This window comes from Bos javanicus, chromosome 3, assembly GCF_032452875.1.
Source record: "Bos javanicus breed banteng chromosome 3, ARS-OSU_banteng_1.0, whole genome shotgun sequence".
NCBI classification, from domain to species: Eukaryota; Metazoa; Chordata; class Mammalia; order Artiodactyla; family Bovidae; genus Bos; species Bos javanicus.
The window spans coordinates 120,866,291-120,879,757 of NC_083870.1; positions in this window are offsets into that span (position 1 = coordinate 120,866,291).

Consider the following 13,467-nt stretch of genomic DNA (forward strand, 5'->3'; position numbering starts at 1 on the left):
AGCTCTTCTTGTGAGCCACAGGTCAAGGGCGGTCAGGCCCTCTGGCCAGGGCCTTGCGTGGGTGACAGGGAGGGGTGGGCTCTGATCTGAGGTCTGGGGTGAGTCCCCTCTGTCTGCAGGCTCCCCCAGCATGGGCACAGCTCAGGTCCTCACCGTCATGGGACTGAGGTGGCTTCCTGGCTGTCCAGCCTCTGTCCCTTCAAACCAGCGATGGTGGGCAGAGTCCTTCTCACCACCCAGCGTCTCTGACCCCTTTCAGAGGGCAGAGGAAACAGTGCTCCTTGTCTGCTGGGGTCCGTGTCACAGGTCAGACCCTCTGGACCGTCTGGGACACAGTCCCAACCTCAGGTCTCTGGTCTTAGTCACTTCCTCAGCGTCCTTTGGCCCTGAGAGGGGACATATCCACAGGTCCAGGGATTGGGACGTGGAGTGGGCCTGTCGGCGGACCGGAAGCCCATAAACAGGGCAACATCCAGGGAATCCAACGCACAGCCACCGAGAGCATCTGGGGAGAAAACAGAGCAGCTCGCAGGAACCTGCAGGTGGCTGGTTCCACCTACAGACCAGGTAACGAGCCGGAAAGGACGGCTTGTTCGTGCCAGGACCAGGGGCTCCTGGAGGCTGGGCCCTTCATCCCTCGGGGGGCTGCAGCCGCTCTCCAGGGGTGGAGAGGGATGCGGACCTGGGGAGGACACAGGCCTCTTGGCTAAGCGGAAGGCTTGGGCGACGTGGGCAGGAGCTTGTTCTGCTGGGTCCTTAACGTCTGTGGCGGTGACGCAGGGTTTTTAAGCTTATGTCTATTACATGGTGCTAAGATCTCGGCCAACTGGCTGAACTGGCTAAACTGTTGCCCCTTCAGGATCAGGAGTTAGAGTCTGGGCTTCGGTCTTCTGGGTAAAGTTCACTGTGGGCTCTGGCTCTATCAGAAGCCACTCTGACTTCCATGGATGTCAGTGGAAAACAGAATTCACTTCACTGTGATTGAACATAAACCTTAGTCCACCATCTTCCAGCCATTTCGCGAAATAAGAGCCAATCCGTGTCACGTTTTGTAGAACAGTGACTGGTAGTTATCCTTGGCTGAATAAATGGGTCCACTTTCTGCAGTGCATGCCTTCCTGCGTCTAGATTTCATTCTCTCTCCCTCCGGATTTTTAGCCTAAAAGTCTTAAGTGAAGTCAGTCAGGTTTTGGAGAATGAGGAGCCACCAATGGCAGGGTTTTCAAGGTTTTGGGACAAAGCCCTTCTCAGGAGCTGTTGTTGTCAAACAAACAGGACGGGCGGTGGGGAAACAGAATGAGCCCTGACCTCCCAGGGGCAATGAGATTCTTGGAGCGCTTGCTTGTTGCTCGCTCATCTTAGACACTCTGGACGCAGAAAGTTCTGGGTGTGGGGCTGCCTGTCCCCACAGGGTGCGGGTCCTGGGCTGGTCCCTGTCTGGTGGGAGATGGAGTCTCCCTGGTCTGAACGGTGGGAAGCCGTCTGCTCGTGAGAGTGGGGGAGCAGCCAGTGTCTGGGGGCCTCGGTGGCCTGACGGGGAGAGGGGAGCAGTGACCAAAGGCCCATCCTCCTGCCTGTTACTGCCTGGCAGACCCAGGCTGCCTGGGAGCCGCCTGCCCTGCCTAAGGACGTGGCCTTTGGATGCTTTGTGAAGCCTCTCTTATACTTGACTAAACCCTTGCTGGCCTTACGATCTAGGCCACGGACTTCAATGTTAGTGCCTCTCCAGGTGGGCCCATCACACCCAGGTCCTCCCAGGTTGGGATGCAAGCTCTGAGAGTGAGCATTGTGCCCCAGCATCTCAGATGCTCTCACAGAACCAAGGGAGCATCTGGAGTTCCACAGATGCCTGTCAGCTGATTGAGTCACAGTTTACAGGCGGCATTAGGCAGGTGTATCAGTCAGCGCTGAGGAAGCAACACCATGTGACAAGCTGCCCGGATACTCTGGCTCACAAGAGGCACTTATTCTCACGCTCGTGCAATGAATTTACCGCGTGTGTCTCACCCTCCTTGTCCTATGGCCACCTGGCCTTGCCCCTCCCCTGTGATGGAGCATAAGAGACAAAGCCACATGCGCATGTGTTAATGCATCTGTTCTTGGGACATCTGACAACATTTGATTGGCTGATGGAAATCTCATTGATGGGGCAGAAAACACATTGGAATCATGCAGCTCGGGGAGCACACGCATGCCACATGACAAAGGGTGTGTGCACAAGTCTTCTCACAGAGACAGATGGAACAGGACCAGAGACCCCCATCTGTCTACCTGGGCAGGGAGGCAAAGGGGGCCAGGTCCAGCAAGCACCCTTGCTTCCTTCTGCTCTGGTTGCACCTGAGTTTTATATACACTGATCCCTGTAGCCCATCTTAGCAGAGTTGTGAGATGCTGATAAAAATCCGAGGATGAACAAACTTCAGGAGCCGGCTTCTGAAGCCCAGGCCTCTGACCTTGGAGCTTCTGTTAGAGCAGGAATCCTGATGCCTCGCTGTGTCCTTGGGATCCCGCTGGGTGCTGTGGGTGATGCCATGCTGACCGCAGCTGCTTCCTGCCCCTTCCCTTTCCAGGGGCAGCTACCCAGTTGGGGAGGGAGGGCTTGAGCCACAGCTCTGTACCTGCTTTTGCGAGGGGAATGTCCCAGGCCAGGATTGACCAGGTGTCCTAGAGGGCAGGGCTGCTCCCCACCTCATTGTGCTGACTGTTTCGGGACCACCGAGGTTGGTGCCTGATTGCTGAAGAAAGTCAGGTTTTCAAGAGTCTCCGGCTAAGTGCGGGAGATGCTCTGGGTCCTAGATGTGGTGTGAACTTCCTTCCTGTGCAGACCCTGATGGCCAGGAGCTCCGTGCTCAATTCCTGTATTTTATGACCTTATTATAGAACCTAATGTTTATCGCCTTTGAAAGTCGGCCATTTGGAATATTCCGAGATGATGGATCCAGGAGTTTCCCAGCCTCCTCTCCTGTTCTTACTCCTGCCAGACCCAGCAGGATGGCCTCAACCTTCAGCCTCTGGCAGCCTCTTCTGTGAGGCCATCTAGGCGATGTGCCCCAGCCGTCACAGGGGATTTCTGCCCCAGGCACGTGGACCATTGGGATGATGTCTTCCTGAGAAGGCCCGGGCGGCCCTGGCCTGTGAGTGGCCTTAGCCCCATGGAGACTCCAGCAGAGCCCTGCCGGGCAGGAGGCCGTGCAGCCAGTGGATGCTCCCTGTGGTGCCCACAGCCCCGTGCGCCCAGCGAGGATGCCTGCTGTCCAGGATGACAGCCTCGTGTTAACAGTTAACTCAGACTTTGAACACGAGCTTGGTAAACGTTGTGCTGAGTCGGAAGGACTGGAGACAAACATACAGGTTTTACCAGATGGCACGCTGGCATCGCAACGGTCCATAGATCTGAGTCTTCTTCTGTTGTTCGCTGTGGTTCTCCCAGACCCCCAGGCAGCACCTTAGTCTTCATTCTCTGCCAAGTCCTGTGAAGTGGACGTTAAGAGGTAGGTATTTAAAGTACTGAGTATCTGAAATGGTCACATATTTTAGGAATAATATATTTTGTTACAACATATTTTTAGTCTCACTATTTTATTAACAGTATGCCTTTGCATCCAGTTTTCTAACAATGTATGATTTAAAAGTTTAAGTGGCAGAAATTGCTCCAATTTAACGTTTTATTCATCTGCAGGCTGAACATTTCAATCACTTCTCTGTGTGGCCGGGCGCCCCTGAAAATGCCTGTTGTGTGCACCTCGGGGGCCCAGAGGCTCTCCTTCGGGGATGGGGTGAGGCTTGCTCCAGGCGGTGCAGCGCTTGCTTATGGAACCTCTGAAGCACATGGTGAGGCTGATGTCAGTGCCTTCAGGTTTCCATAGTAACCCTGGCTCCCTGCATGGGACCCTCAGGCATGGACGTCGACCCCTGGACCCAGAGCCTCATCCAAGCAAAGGATGAGTGAGGAACATGGTTGGATCCGATGCCCCTCACCCTCCAGACCCGAGGGCAGTGCCCCTGCCAGGCGCACCGAGGAGTGCTGCCCTGACAGGCTCTTCCCTGGCAGTCCTCTGGGGGCGCTCCTTCTTCTGCCGGGGTCCCACACGCCTCAGCGGGTGACGCAGTCTCTCCCATCAGCTGGTAAAGAATCTGCCTGCAATGCAGGAGACCCCAGATTGATTCCTGGGTCAGGAAGATCCGCTGGAGAAGGGGTAGGCTACCCACTTCAGTATTCTTGGGCTTCCCTTGTGGCTCTGCTGGTAAAGAATCCGCCTGCAATGCAGGAGACCTGGGTTCGATCCCTGGGTTGGGGAGGTACCCTGGAGAAGGGAAAGGCTACACACTCCAGTATTCTCGCCTGGAGAATCCCATGGACTGTATAGTCTCTGGGGTCCAAGAGTTGGACATGGCTGATATAAGGTATATCAAGAAATATTTCCACTGTAGATTACATGAAAGAAACACTTTTATGTTGTAAAAATAAAGCTATCCTAAATTTAAATGGTAAAGAGCGTGTGTTGGTGGGAATGTAAATTGATGCAGCCACTATGGAAAAAATTATGGCAGTCCCTCAAAATGTTAAAAACAGGATGACCTTGGGATCCAGCAACTTCACTTCTGGGTGTTTTTCTGAGGAAAACAAAAACACTAACTTGAAAAGACACATGCTTTCTTATACTCACTGTAGCGCTGTTCACAAGAGTGAAGATAAGGAGTGACCTGAGTGCCCACTGACAGTTGGAAGGATAAAGAAGCTGTCGCACACGAACACGGTAGAACATTACCAACCCATGAAAAGAATCAGCTTACCACCTGTGACAACGTGGACGGACCTGGAGGGTGTTATGCTAAGTGAAGTATTAGACAGAGAAAGACAAATAGTCTATGATTTCACTTACATGTGGAATCTAAAAACACAGCAAGCAAACAGAAATGGAAACAGACCCACAGATCCAGAGAAGGTGCAGGGGGTCGCCCGAGGGGAGAAGCTGCGGCAACGAGTGACGCGGGTCACAGACCAGAGGCTCAGCCCTCCAGGCATAAGGCAACCGAGTCGCGTGCAGGCACCAGCCTCGGAACAACCCCGTGTGAAGACAGATGGCAACTCGCCGTGCCGCGCTAGTCACGTGATAATGTCCACGAGGGTCTACCCTCTCTCTTGTACACCTGAAGCTGATACATCTCTGTAAGTCAAATGTACTTCAAAAATGGCCCAACAGTTTGGAAACAGTGATTCGTTTCTCCCCTTCCTGGGAGACTACTTGGCAAATAGTGTTTAGTTCCAAAAGAAGCTGGGTAATAAAATACGTGTTATTCATGCTTTCTAATATTTGTGCAACACCCGCCCTTCTTCACGCTCGGATGCGCACGTCAGTGGGTTTCGACAACGTTCCCCCAACCCCTACCCCTGTCCTGTAAACCACTTGGCCCGTGGAGATGTCGTGGACTTAGTTTAGTTCACTCGGCTGTTCTGTTAACTTGGCCAAATCATTCTAAGATCTGTCTCTTGGGGGTGGGGGCTGGTTGGTGGAGACTGGCCTGTGGAGACTGACCATGGCTCCATCAGTCCCCCTCCCATCAGGAGGGGACGGGTGACCACATGACAGTTCATCCCGCCCCTGGGCTGTCTGTCAGTGTCCCCCACGGTGGACCCTCGGATGGGTTGCGGAGCCCCTCTGGGATGTGGGGGCTCTGTGTCACTGTCTGCCCCTGACTTACTGCACACGAGGTGTAATAAGTGCACAGGGTGGAGGGCTTGTCTCCCTACACGGAATCTCCCTACATGGAGTATGAGCTTCAGCAACAGTACCTCCAATGAATATTCAGGACTGATTTCCTTCAGGATTCACTGGTTTGATCTCCTTGCAGTCCAAGGGTCTCTGAAGAGTCTTCTGCAACACCACAGTTCAAAAGCATCAATACTTTGGTGCTCAGCTTTCTTGCTGGTCCAACTCTCACATCCATACATGACCACTGGAAAAACCATAGCCTTGACTAGACAGACCTTTGTTGGCAAAACAATGTCTCTGCTTTATAATATGCTGTCTAGGTTGGCCGTAGCTTTTCTTTCAAGGAGCAAGCGTCTTTTAATTTCATCGCTGCAGTCACCACCTGCAGTGATTTTGGAGCCCCCAAAATAAAATCTGTCACTGTTTCCACTGTTTCTCCATCTGTTTCCCATGAAGTGATGGGACTGGATGCCATGATCTTCATTTTCTGAATGTTGAGCTTTAAGCCAACTTTTTCACTCTCCACTTTCACTTTCATCAAGAGGCTTTTGAGTTCCTCTTCACTTTCTGCCATAAGGGTGGTGTCATCTGCATATCTGAGGTTATTGATATTTCTCCCGGCAATCTTGATTCCAGCTTGTACTTCATTTAGCCCAGCATTTCACATGATATATTCTGCATATAAGTTAAATAAGCACGGTGACGATATACAGCCTTGATGTACTCCTTTCCAACTTGGAACCAGTTTGTTGTTCCACATCCAGTTCTAACTGTTGCTTCTTGACCTGCATACAGGTTTCTCAGGATGCAGGTAAGGTGGTCTGGTGTTTCCATCTCTTTAAGAGTTTTCCACTGTTTGTTGTGATCCACAGAGTCAAAGGCTTTAGTGTAGTTGATGAAGCAGAAGTAGATATTTTTCTGGAATGCTCTTGCTTTTTCTATGATCCAATGAGTATAGGCAATTTGATCTCTGGTTCCTCTGCATTTTCTAAATCCAGCTTGAACATCTATGTGTTCTGGTTCACATACTGTTGAAGCCTAGCTTTGAGAATTTTGAGCATTGCCTTGCTAGCGTGTGAGATGAGTGCAACTGTATGGTAGTCTGAGCATTCTTTGGCATTGCCTTTTTTGGGGATTGGAGTGAAAACTGTCCTTTTCCAGTCCTGTGGCCACTGCTGAGTTTTCTAAATTTGGTGGTATATTGAGTGCAGCACTTTAACAGCGTTATCTTTTAGGGTTTGAAATAGCTCATCTGGAATTCCATCACCTCCACTAGCTTTGTTCATTGTGATGCTTCCTAAGACCCACTTGAGTTCGCATTCCAGGATGTCTGGCTCTCGGTGAGTGATCACACTGTCGTGGTCATCTGGGTCATGAAGATCTTTTTGTATTGCTGTCAGGTTTAAGTTCATTCTTTAAATTCTCTTAGGCAGTGCATGTCATGTGACCTTTTTTAAAAATGGAAAGCTGCTTATTGGAAAAGCAGCTGTTCAGAACATATGGGAGATAGTAAGAAATACTGAGAAACCAGAATTGAGTGTTCAGCTTTTGAAAAACTGTGCTTCGAATCTCCATATGGGGAGGTGAAACTTGAGGTGCCTCGTTACCCTTGATGTCAAAACCTGACAAAGACTTTAAATAAAGGAAAATTACGAAACGTCTCTTTCACGATAGCAAACAAAGAAATCCTAAGCAAAAATTGGCCAAATTACATAGAAACGCCAATATATCATGATGCAGTGGGTTTATTCCAGGAAAACAAGGGTGGTTTAAAGCTAAAAAGTCAATGTAATTCAACACTATCAGATGAAAGAGAAAACCCCATCTCAATGGACGCAGGAAAAGTATTGATAAAATGCAAACTCCATTCATTGTGAAATCTTTTAACCAACACTAGGGACTGAAGGGAACCTCCTCAGTCCAATAAAGAGAGTAGATAGCTGTCCAGCCACGAACAGCACTTGTGAGTTAGTAACACTGCCACCATGTCTGTTCAACAGTTCTCTGGGCAAGAAAAACATGCCTGAGGATTTGAAAGGAAGAAATAAAATTCATAATGTGATTGTGTACAGAGAAGGAAAGAATACATTTAAAAACTCCCCAAATAAATATGGATACAGATCAATATTAAGAAATCACTTGTAGTTCTCAATACCAGCGACAGACAACAGAATCCTAAGATAGCAACCTTTCCAGTCGTGCAAACAGTATCCAGCGGTATGTGGATGCCATGTGCACTGAGAACCAATCTCAGCTGAAGGAAATGAAAGGTGAGTGGGGCGAGAGGCCACACGGTTTTTGAATGTCAATCTTCCTCAAACTGACTATAAATTCAGTGCGATTCTAATCAATATTCAGTGTGATTCTAATCAACATTCTAGCTGATTCCTTTTCTGGAAATCAACACGCTTACTTTGAAGTCAATGTGTGTGGTCATCAGCCTCTGAGATGACCCAGGGACCCCCAACTTCCCCCCTGTAGCCACCCCCGTCCCCTGCCCTCACCAAGGTGGGCTGGCACAGGGACCCTCTCCAGTGAGGGTACAGTGTCACTTCTGAAGTGCTGAGGTTAGCTTCACTCAAGGAAGCCACTCCTGGATTCCTGATTTACGCTCAGAGATAATAAGTGAGGGTGTTTACACTGCTGAGTTTTGGGTGGTTTGTTTCCCAGCAACAAATAACTAATACAACACAGAAATGCAAAGGGCCTAGAAGAGCCAGAGCGCATGTGAGAACACAGCTGCAGGACTTCCTGCAAAGCAACAGTGACTGAGACTGTGTGATGCTGATGTGTGCTTTCCTGGTGGCTCAGCGGCAAAGAATCAGCCTGCCATGCAGGAGCCACAGGAGGTGTGGGTTCAATCCCTGGATGGGGAAGATTCCCTGGAGGAGGGCATGGCAACCCCCTCCAGTATTCTTGCCTGGAGAATCCCATGGACAGAGGAGTCTGGCGGGCTACAGTCCACAGGGTTGCAAAGAGTTGGGCACGACTGAGTGACTAAGCACACAGCACCACGATGCTGATGTAAAAGCAGACAAATGGAACCACAGGACCAGACAGATGACACAGAAACCGCCCCCTGATCCAGGCCACGGTGGCGCCTCGCTGTGCGGAAAGGACGTTTTAAAAATAAAATGTGTGTGCTAATTGGTTCAAGGTGGGAAAGAGTGACGTTCTGGCTCTTTCCACATTTTATGCAAAAACAAATTCACATTCTAGGTGTACTGCAGGTCCACACGTGGACGAGGAAGCAGTTAAGATTTAAGGAGAAAACAAAGAGAATGCCTTCTTTCTTCTGGGAGGTAAAGGCATCTTAAGCAGGAAGCACACACTCTATAAACATGAGGAACAGGCTTGCTACCTGTGCGACGCTGTGATTAAGAACATCTGCTCATCAACAGACACAGCGAAGAAAGTGAAAATGCAGGTCACAGAACAGGAGGCTTTGTCTGTATCTGTTTATCTCTATATACTTACATGCGTCAAAGTATCTCATCCAACGAAGAACTACAAATCGCTCAAATACACGCACAGCAAATAAAGTATTTACACAGGCCCTTCAGAAAAGAAAAATATTCAGACAGCGTGTAAATGGCAAAAAGGGCTAAAGTGTTACTCGTTAGGGAGTAAGGCATAAAACCCCAGCGTGACACCATGGCACACTCACCATGGCACACTCACCAAATGGCTGGAAAGAACTCACGTGCTGACTTGTGGCTGGCATGGCATGAGTGCAGCCACCACGCTGGAGGGGAGACAAAAGCCACGTGTGTTCTGAGCCTGCAGCCCTGTGCCTCCCTGGCTCAGAGTCCCCACGGCCCCACGGATGCACGCACTTGAGCTGCTGCCAGAGCAGGCAGCCGGAGGCAGGTCCAGGCTCAGTGACGGCGTCCAAGGGGAAAGAGCTCCCGGGGATGTAACAGAAAGAGCCCAGCGGATTGGCTCCTGAGGGGGAACTCGTCCTGAGATGACAGACGCTCCAGAAGGAAGTCACTGTGCAAATCTGTGACACAGCCAGGAACCGTTTAAGCTTTATTGAACAGCAGCCCTGGAGCCACAGAGGCTGGAAAACGGGCTGGTTTCCAGACAGTGTCGTGTGAAGGCGGGAGGTGCGGGCAGTCGTCTGCTGGTCACTAGTTCCCCAGAAGGCAGATGTTGCCCATAGGATCAGACCAGTTACATTCATTGTTGGTTTACTAACCTGAAGTTGTTTCGGCAGGAAGCATCATGCGGATCAATATAATCAAACCTGCAGCAAATCTGAGGGGCATTATTTTATCCTTTGATTTAATAGTTTTCCCTCTTCGATCTGGCTTGTAAAGAACTGAGCCTAAATGCCTGTGTGGCCCTTGTATGGTGATTTGGTTGCAAGATTTCAAACTTTATTCAATTTCAATCAGGGAAAAATCACATTTTATTACAGTTTTTGGGTATTTCCCCATATTAAGTCCCAATGCCAGCAAAGTCATAACTGAGATACCTGTTTACTTTAAAATAAGGTATCTGATTTCTTTGAAACTATGGACCAGATAGTAATGGAGGGCATTAAATTTTGTCTTTTATATTGAACAATATTTTGGCAATATTAGACTCGGTGATTCACGACAATGGTGAACTGCTTTATCGAAATAATAGAGACAAACGAATTTCAAGACAGAAAGCCTGGGAAATGGCCAACTGGACCCTGGGGTTCTAGAACATTCACTCTGACGGCACTTTCCACTTCCAGTTCGTGAGGGATTTGGCGTCACCAGGTTGAAGCTGGGGCTGTTCCAGAAGCTTGGATAGACAGGAGGACGGACGAGCCCCGGGGTTCGAGTCTCCCTCGAAGTTCCCAGCAGGGAGCGGCAGCCCCACAGCCCTGTGCATGGGGAGAAGCTGCTGGTAATGAAAACACTTTTCTGAAAAACCCTTAACTGGAGTAGAGGCAGCCGAGGGCCGGGCCTTGCTTTAGCGGGATTTAAGAGTCTGACACGACTGAGCGACTTCACGTTTACTTTTCACTTTCATGCACGTGAGAAGGAAATGGCAACCCACTCCAGTATGCTTGCCCGGAGAATCCCAGGGATGGGAGCCTGGTGGGCCGCCATCTATGGGGTCGCACAGAGTCGGACACGACTGACGTGACTTAGCAGCAGCAGCAGCGAGGGTCGGTAGCTGTCATTCTAGCTGTCTGTCTGGTGACTCCACCAGCTGCTGTGGGCGGTGCTTGCCGGGGGCCCGCCCACCGTATGCTCTGAAAGAGCGTAGCCCCCCAGGGGCGTCCCTAGGGCCCTCTGAAAGGGCGCCTCCTCCTTGTCCAATTCGGCAGCTCTCACAGCTGCGGGAGGCCGGCCTTTGTTTCCGTGCCTGTGCACTGCAGTGAGCTTGTGCACACACACACGCACACACACGTGCGTGTTGGCTCCAGGAGGGCCCAGTGTATTCCCTGCAGGGTTGCGGGGCTGTAGATTGGGGCCTGACCTTCGCCACCTCCCAGGAGCGTTGGTTCCGGTCAGAGCAACACAGGGGCTGCTGAGGAGCCGGGCTGGCGGAGGGACAGTGAGAGGCAGGGGCGTCGGGGGTCCGGGTCGCCGGGGGTCCGAGACGCTGGCTGGAGACCCTCAGGGCCTGCAGCCCGGCCCGGCCCCTGGGAGGCCCTCGGGTCTCCCTAAGGGCACCTCAGACAGCGGTGAGGCTGGGTTACATCCGTGTGTGAGATGTATCACTTGTAATAGGGCTTGCTTTTAACAGAAAATAAAATGATGCATAGAAATAAAGCTTTGGGGAGACACAGAAGTTAATAGAAACGATAAAGCTGACCACTGCAGTCACAGGCAACAAGAAAAACAAGCCCTGGGATAAATAACAATAGTAACAGAAAAAGGAATCGAATTAGAGGAAACACTGACAGAGGAGATTAGCAATCTATTTTGAGCTCCAGGCTTAACCTTGTGGAACTGCACGTTGAATTCTGCGGATTGCAGTCCTGTGCACGTGCCTTGAAGAGCTGAGATTCAAACGTGGAACTGCAACACGCGAAAGCCGACTCTGCCCTTCAGACGCCCGTCTTCCTCTGCTCCTGCTCCCTTGCCGCAGGCAACTCCGGAATTCTCGATGCGCCGATGTGCTGGGGTGGCCGACCTGACCTTGAGCTGGTGTTTGGCAATCCTTGCTCCAGGGATGCTGGATCATTCCGGGAGTGGAGGGGCAGCGAGAGTCCCACGGGAGGAGGAGGCCCCTGTTTGTGGGTGGTGGTCCAGGGGCCCACCGCCCTGCATCTGTGGGAAGGCCCCCTTATTCTGTTTTCTGTGCCTTATGCAGCCAGATCTCTGTCTGGGACCCTGTGCTCGTGTCCTGGGGATGGATGGTCTGCGGGAGCCATGTGCAGGGTCCCCGGAGCCCTGGGAGCATCACAGCGGCCGTCTGTGGATCTCCCCAGGACAACCTGCCCGGCCCAGACACTGTGCCCTCAGTCAGTCAGTTCAGTCGCTCAGTCGTGTCCCACTCTATGTGACCCCATGAATCGCAGCACGCCACGCCTCCCTGTCCATCACCAACTCCCGGAGTTCACTCAGACTCACGTCCATCGAGTCAGTGATGCCATCCAGCCATCTCATCCTCTGTTGTCCCCTTCTCCTCCTGCCCCTAATCCCTCCCAGCATCAGAGTCTTTTCCAATGAGTCAACTCTTCACATGAGGTGGCCAAAGTACTGGAGTTTCAGCTTTAGCATCATTCCTTCCAAAGAACACCCAGGACTGATTTCCTTTAGAGTGGACTGGTTGGATCTCCTTGCAGTCCAAAGGACTCTCAAGAGTCTTCTCCAACACCACAGTTCAAAAACATCAATTCTTCGGCTCTCAGCTTTCTTCACAGTCCAACTCTCACATCCATACATGACTACTGGAAAAACCCTAGCCTTGACTAGATGGACCTTTGTTGGCAAAGCAATGTCTCTGCTTTTTAATATGCTATCGAGGTTGGTCATAACCCTCCTTCCAAGGAGTAAGCGTCTTTTAATTTCATGGCTGCAATCACCATCTGCAGTGATTTTGGAGCCCCCCAAAATAAAGTCTGACACTGTTTCCACTGTTTCCCCATCTATTTCCCATGAAGTGATGGGACCAGATGCCATGATCTTAGTTTTCTGAATGTTGAGCTTTAAGCCAACTTTTTCACTCTCCTCTCTCACTTTCATCAAGAGGGTTTTTAGTTCCTCTTCACTTTCTGCCATAAGGGTGGTGTCATCTGCATGTCTGAGGTTATTGATATTTCTCCCGGCAATCTTGATTCCAGCTTGTGCTTCTTCCAGCCCAGTGTTTCTCATGATGTACTCTGCATATAAGTTAAATAAGCAGGGTGACAATATACAGCCTTGACATACTCCTTTTCCTATTTGGAACCAGTCTGTTGTTCCATGTCCAGTTCTAACTGTTGCTTCCTGACCTGCAAATAGGTTTCTCAAAAGGCTGGTCAGGTGGTCTGGTATTCACATCTCTTTCAGAATTTTCCACAGTTTATTGTGATCCACACAGTCAAAGGCTTTGGCATAGTCAATAAAGCAGAAATAGATGTTTTTCTGGAACTCTCTTGCTTTTTCCATGATCCAGCGGATGTTGGCAATTTGATCTCTGGTTCCTCTGCCTTTTCTAAAACCAGCTTGAACATCTGGAAGTTCACGGTTCACGTATTGCTGAAGCCTGGCTTGGAGCATTTTGAGCATTACTTTACTAGCATGTGAGATGAGTGCAATTGTGCGGTAGTTTGAGCATT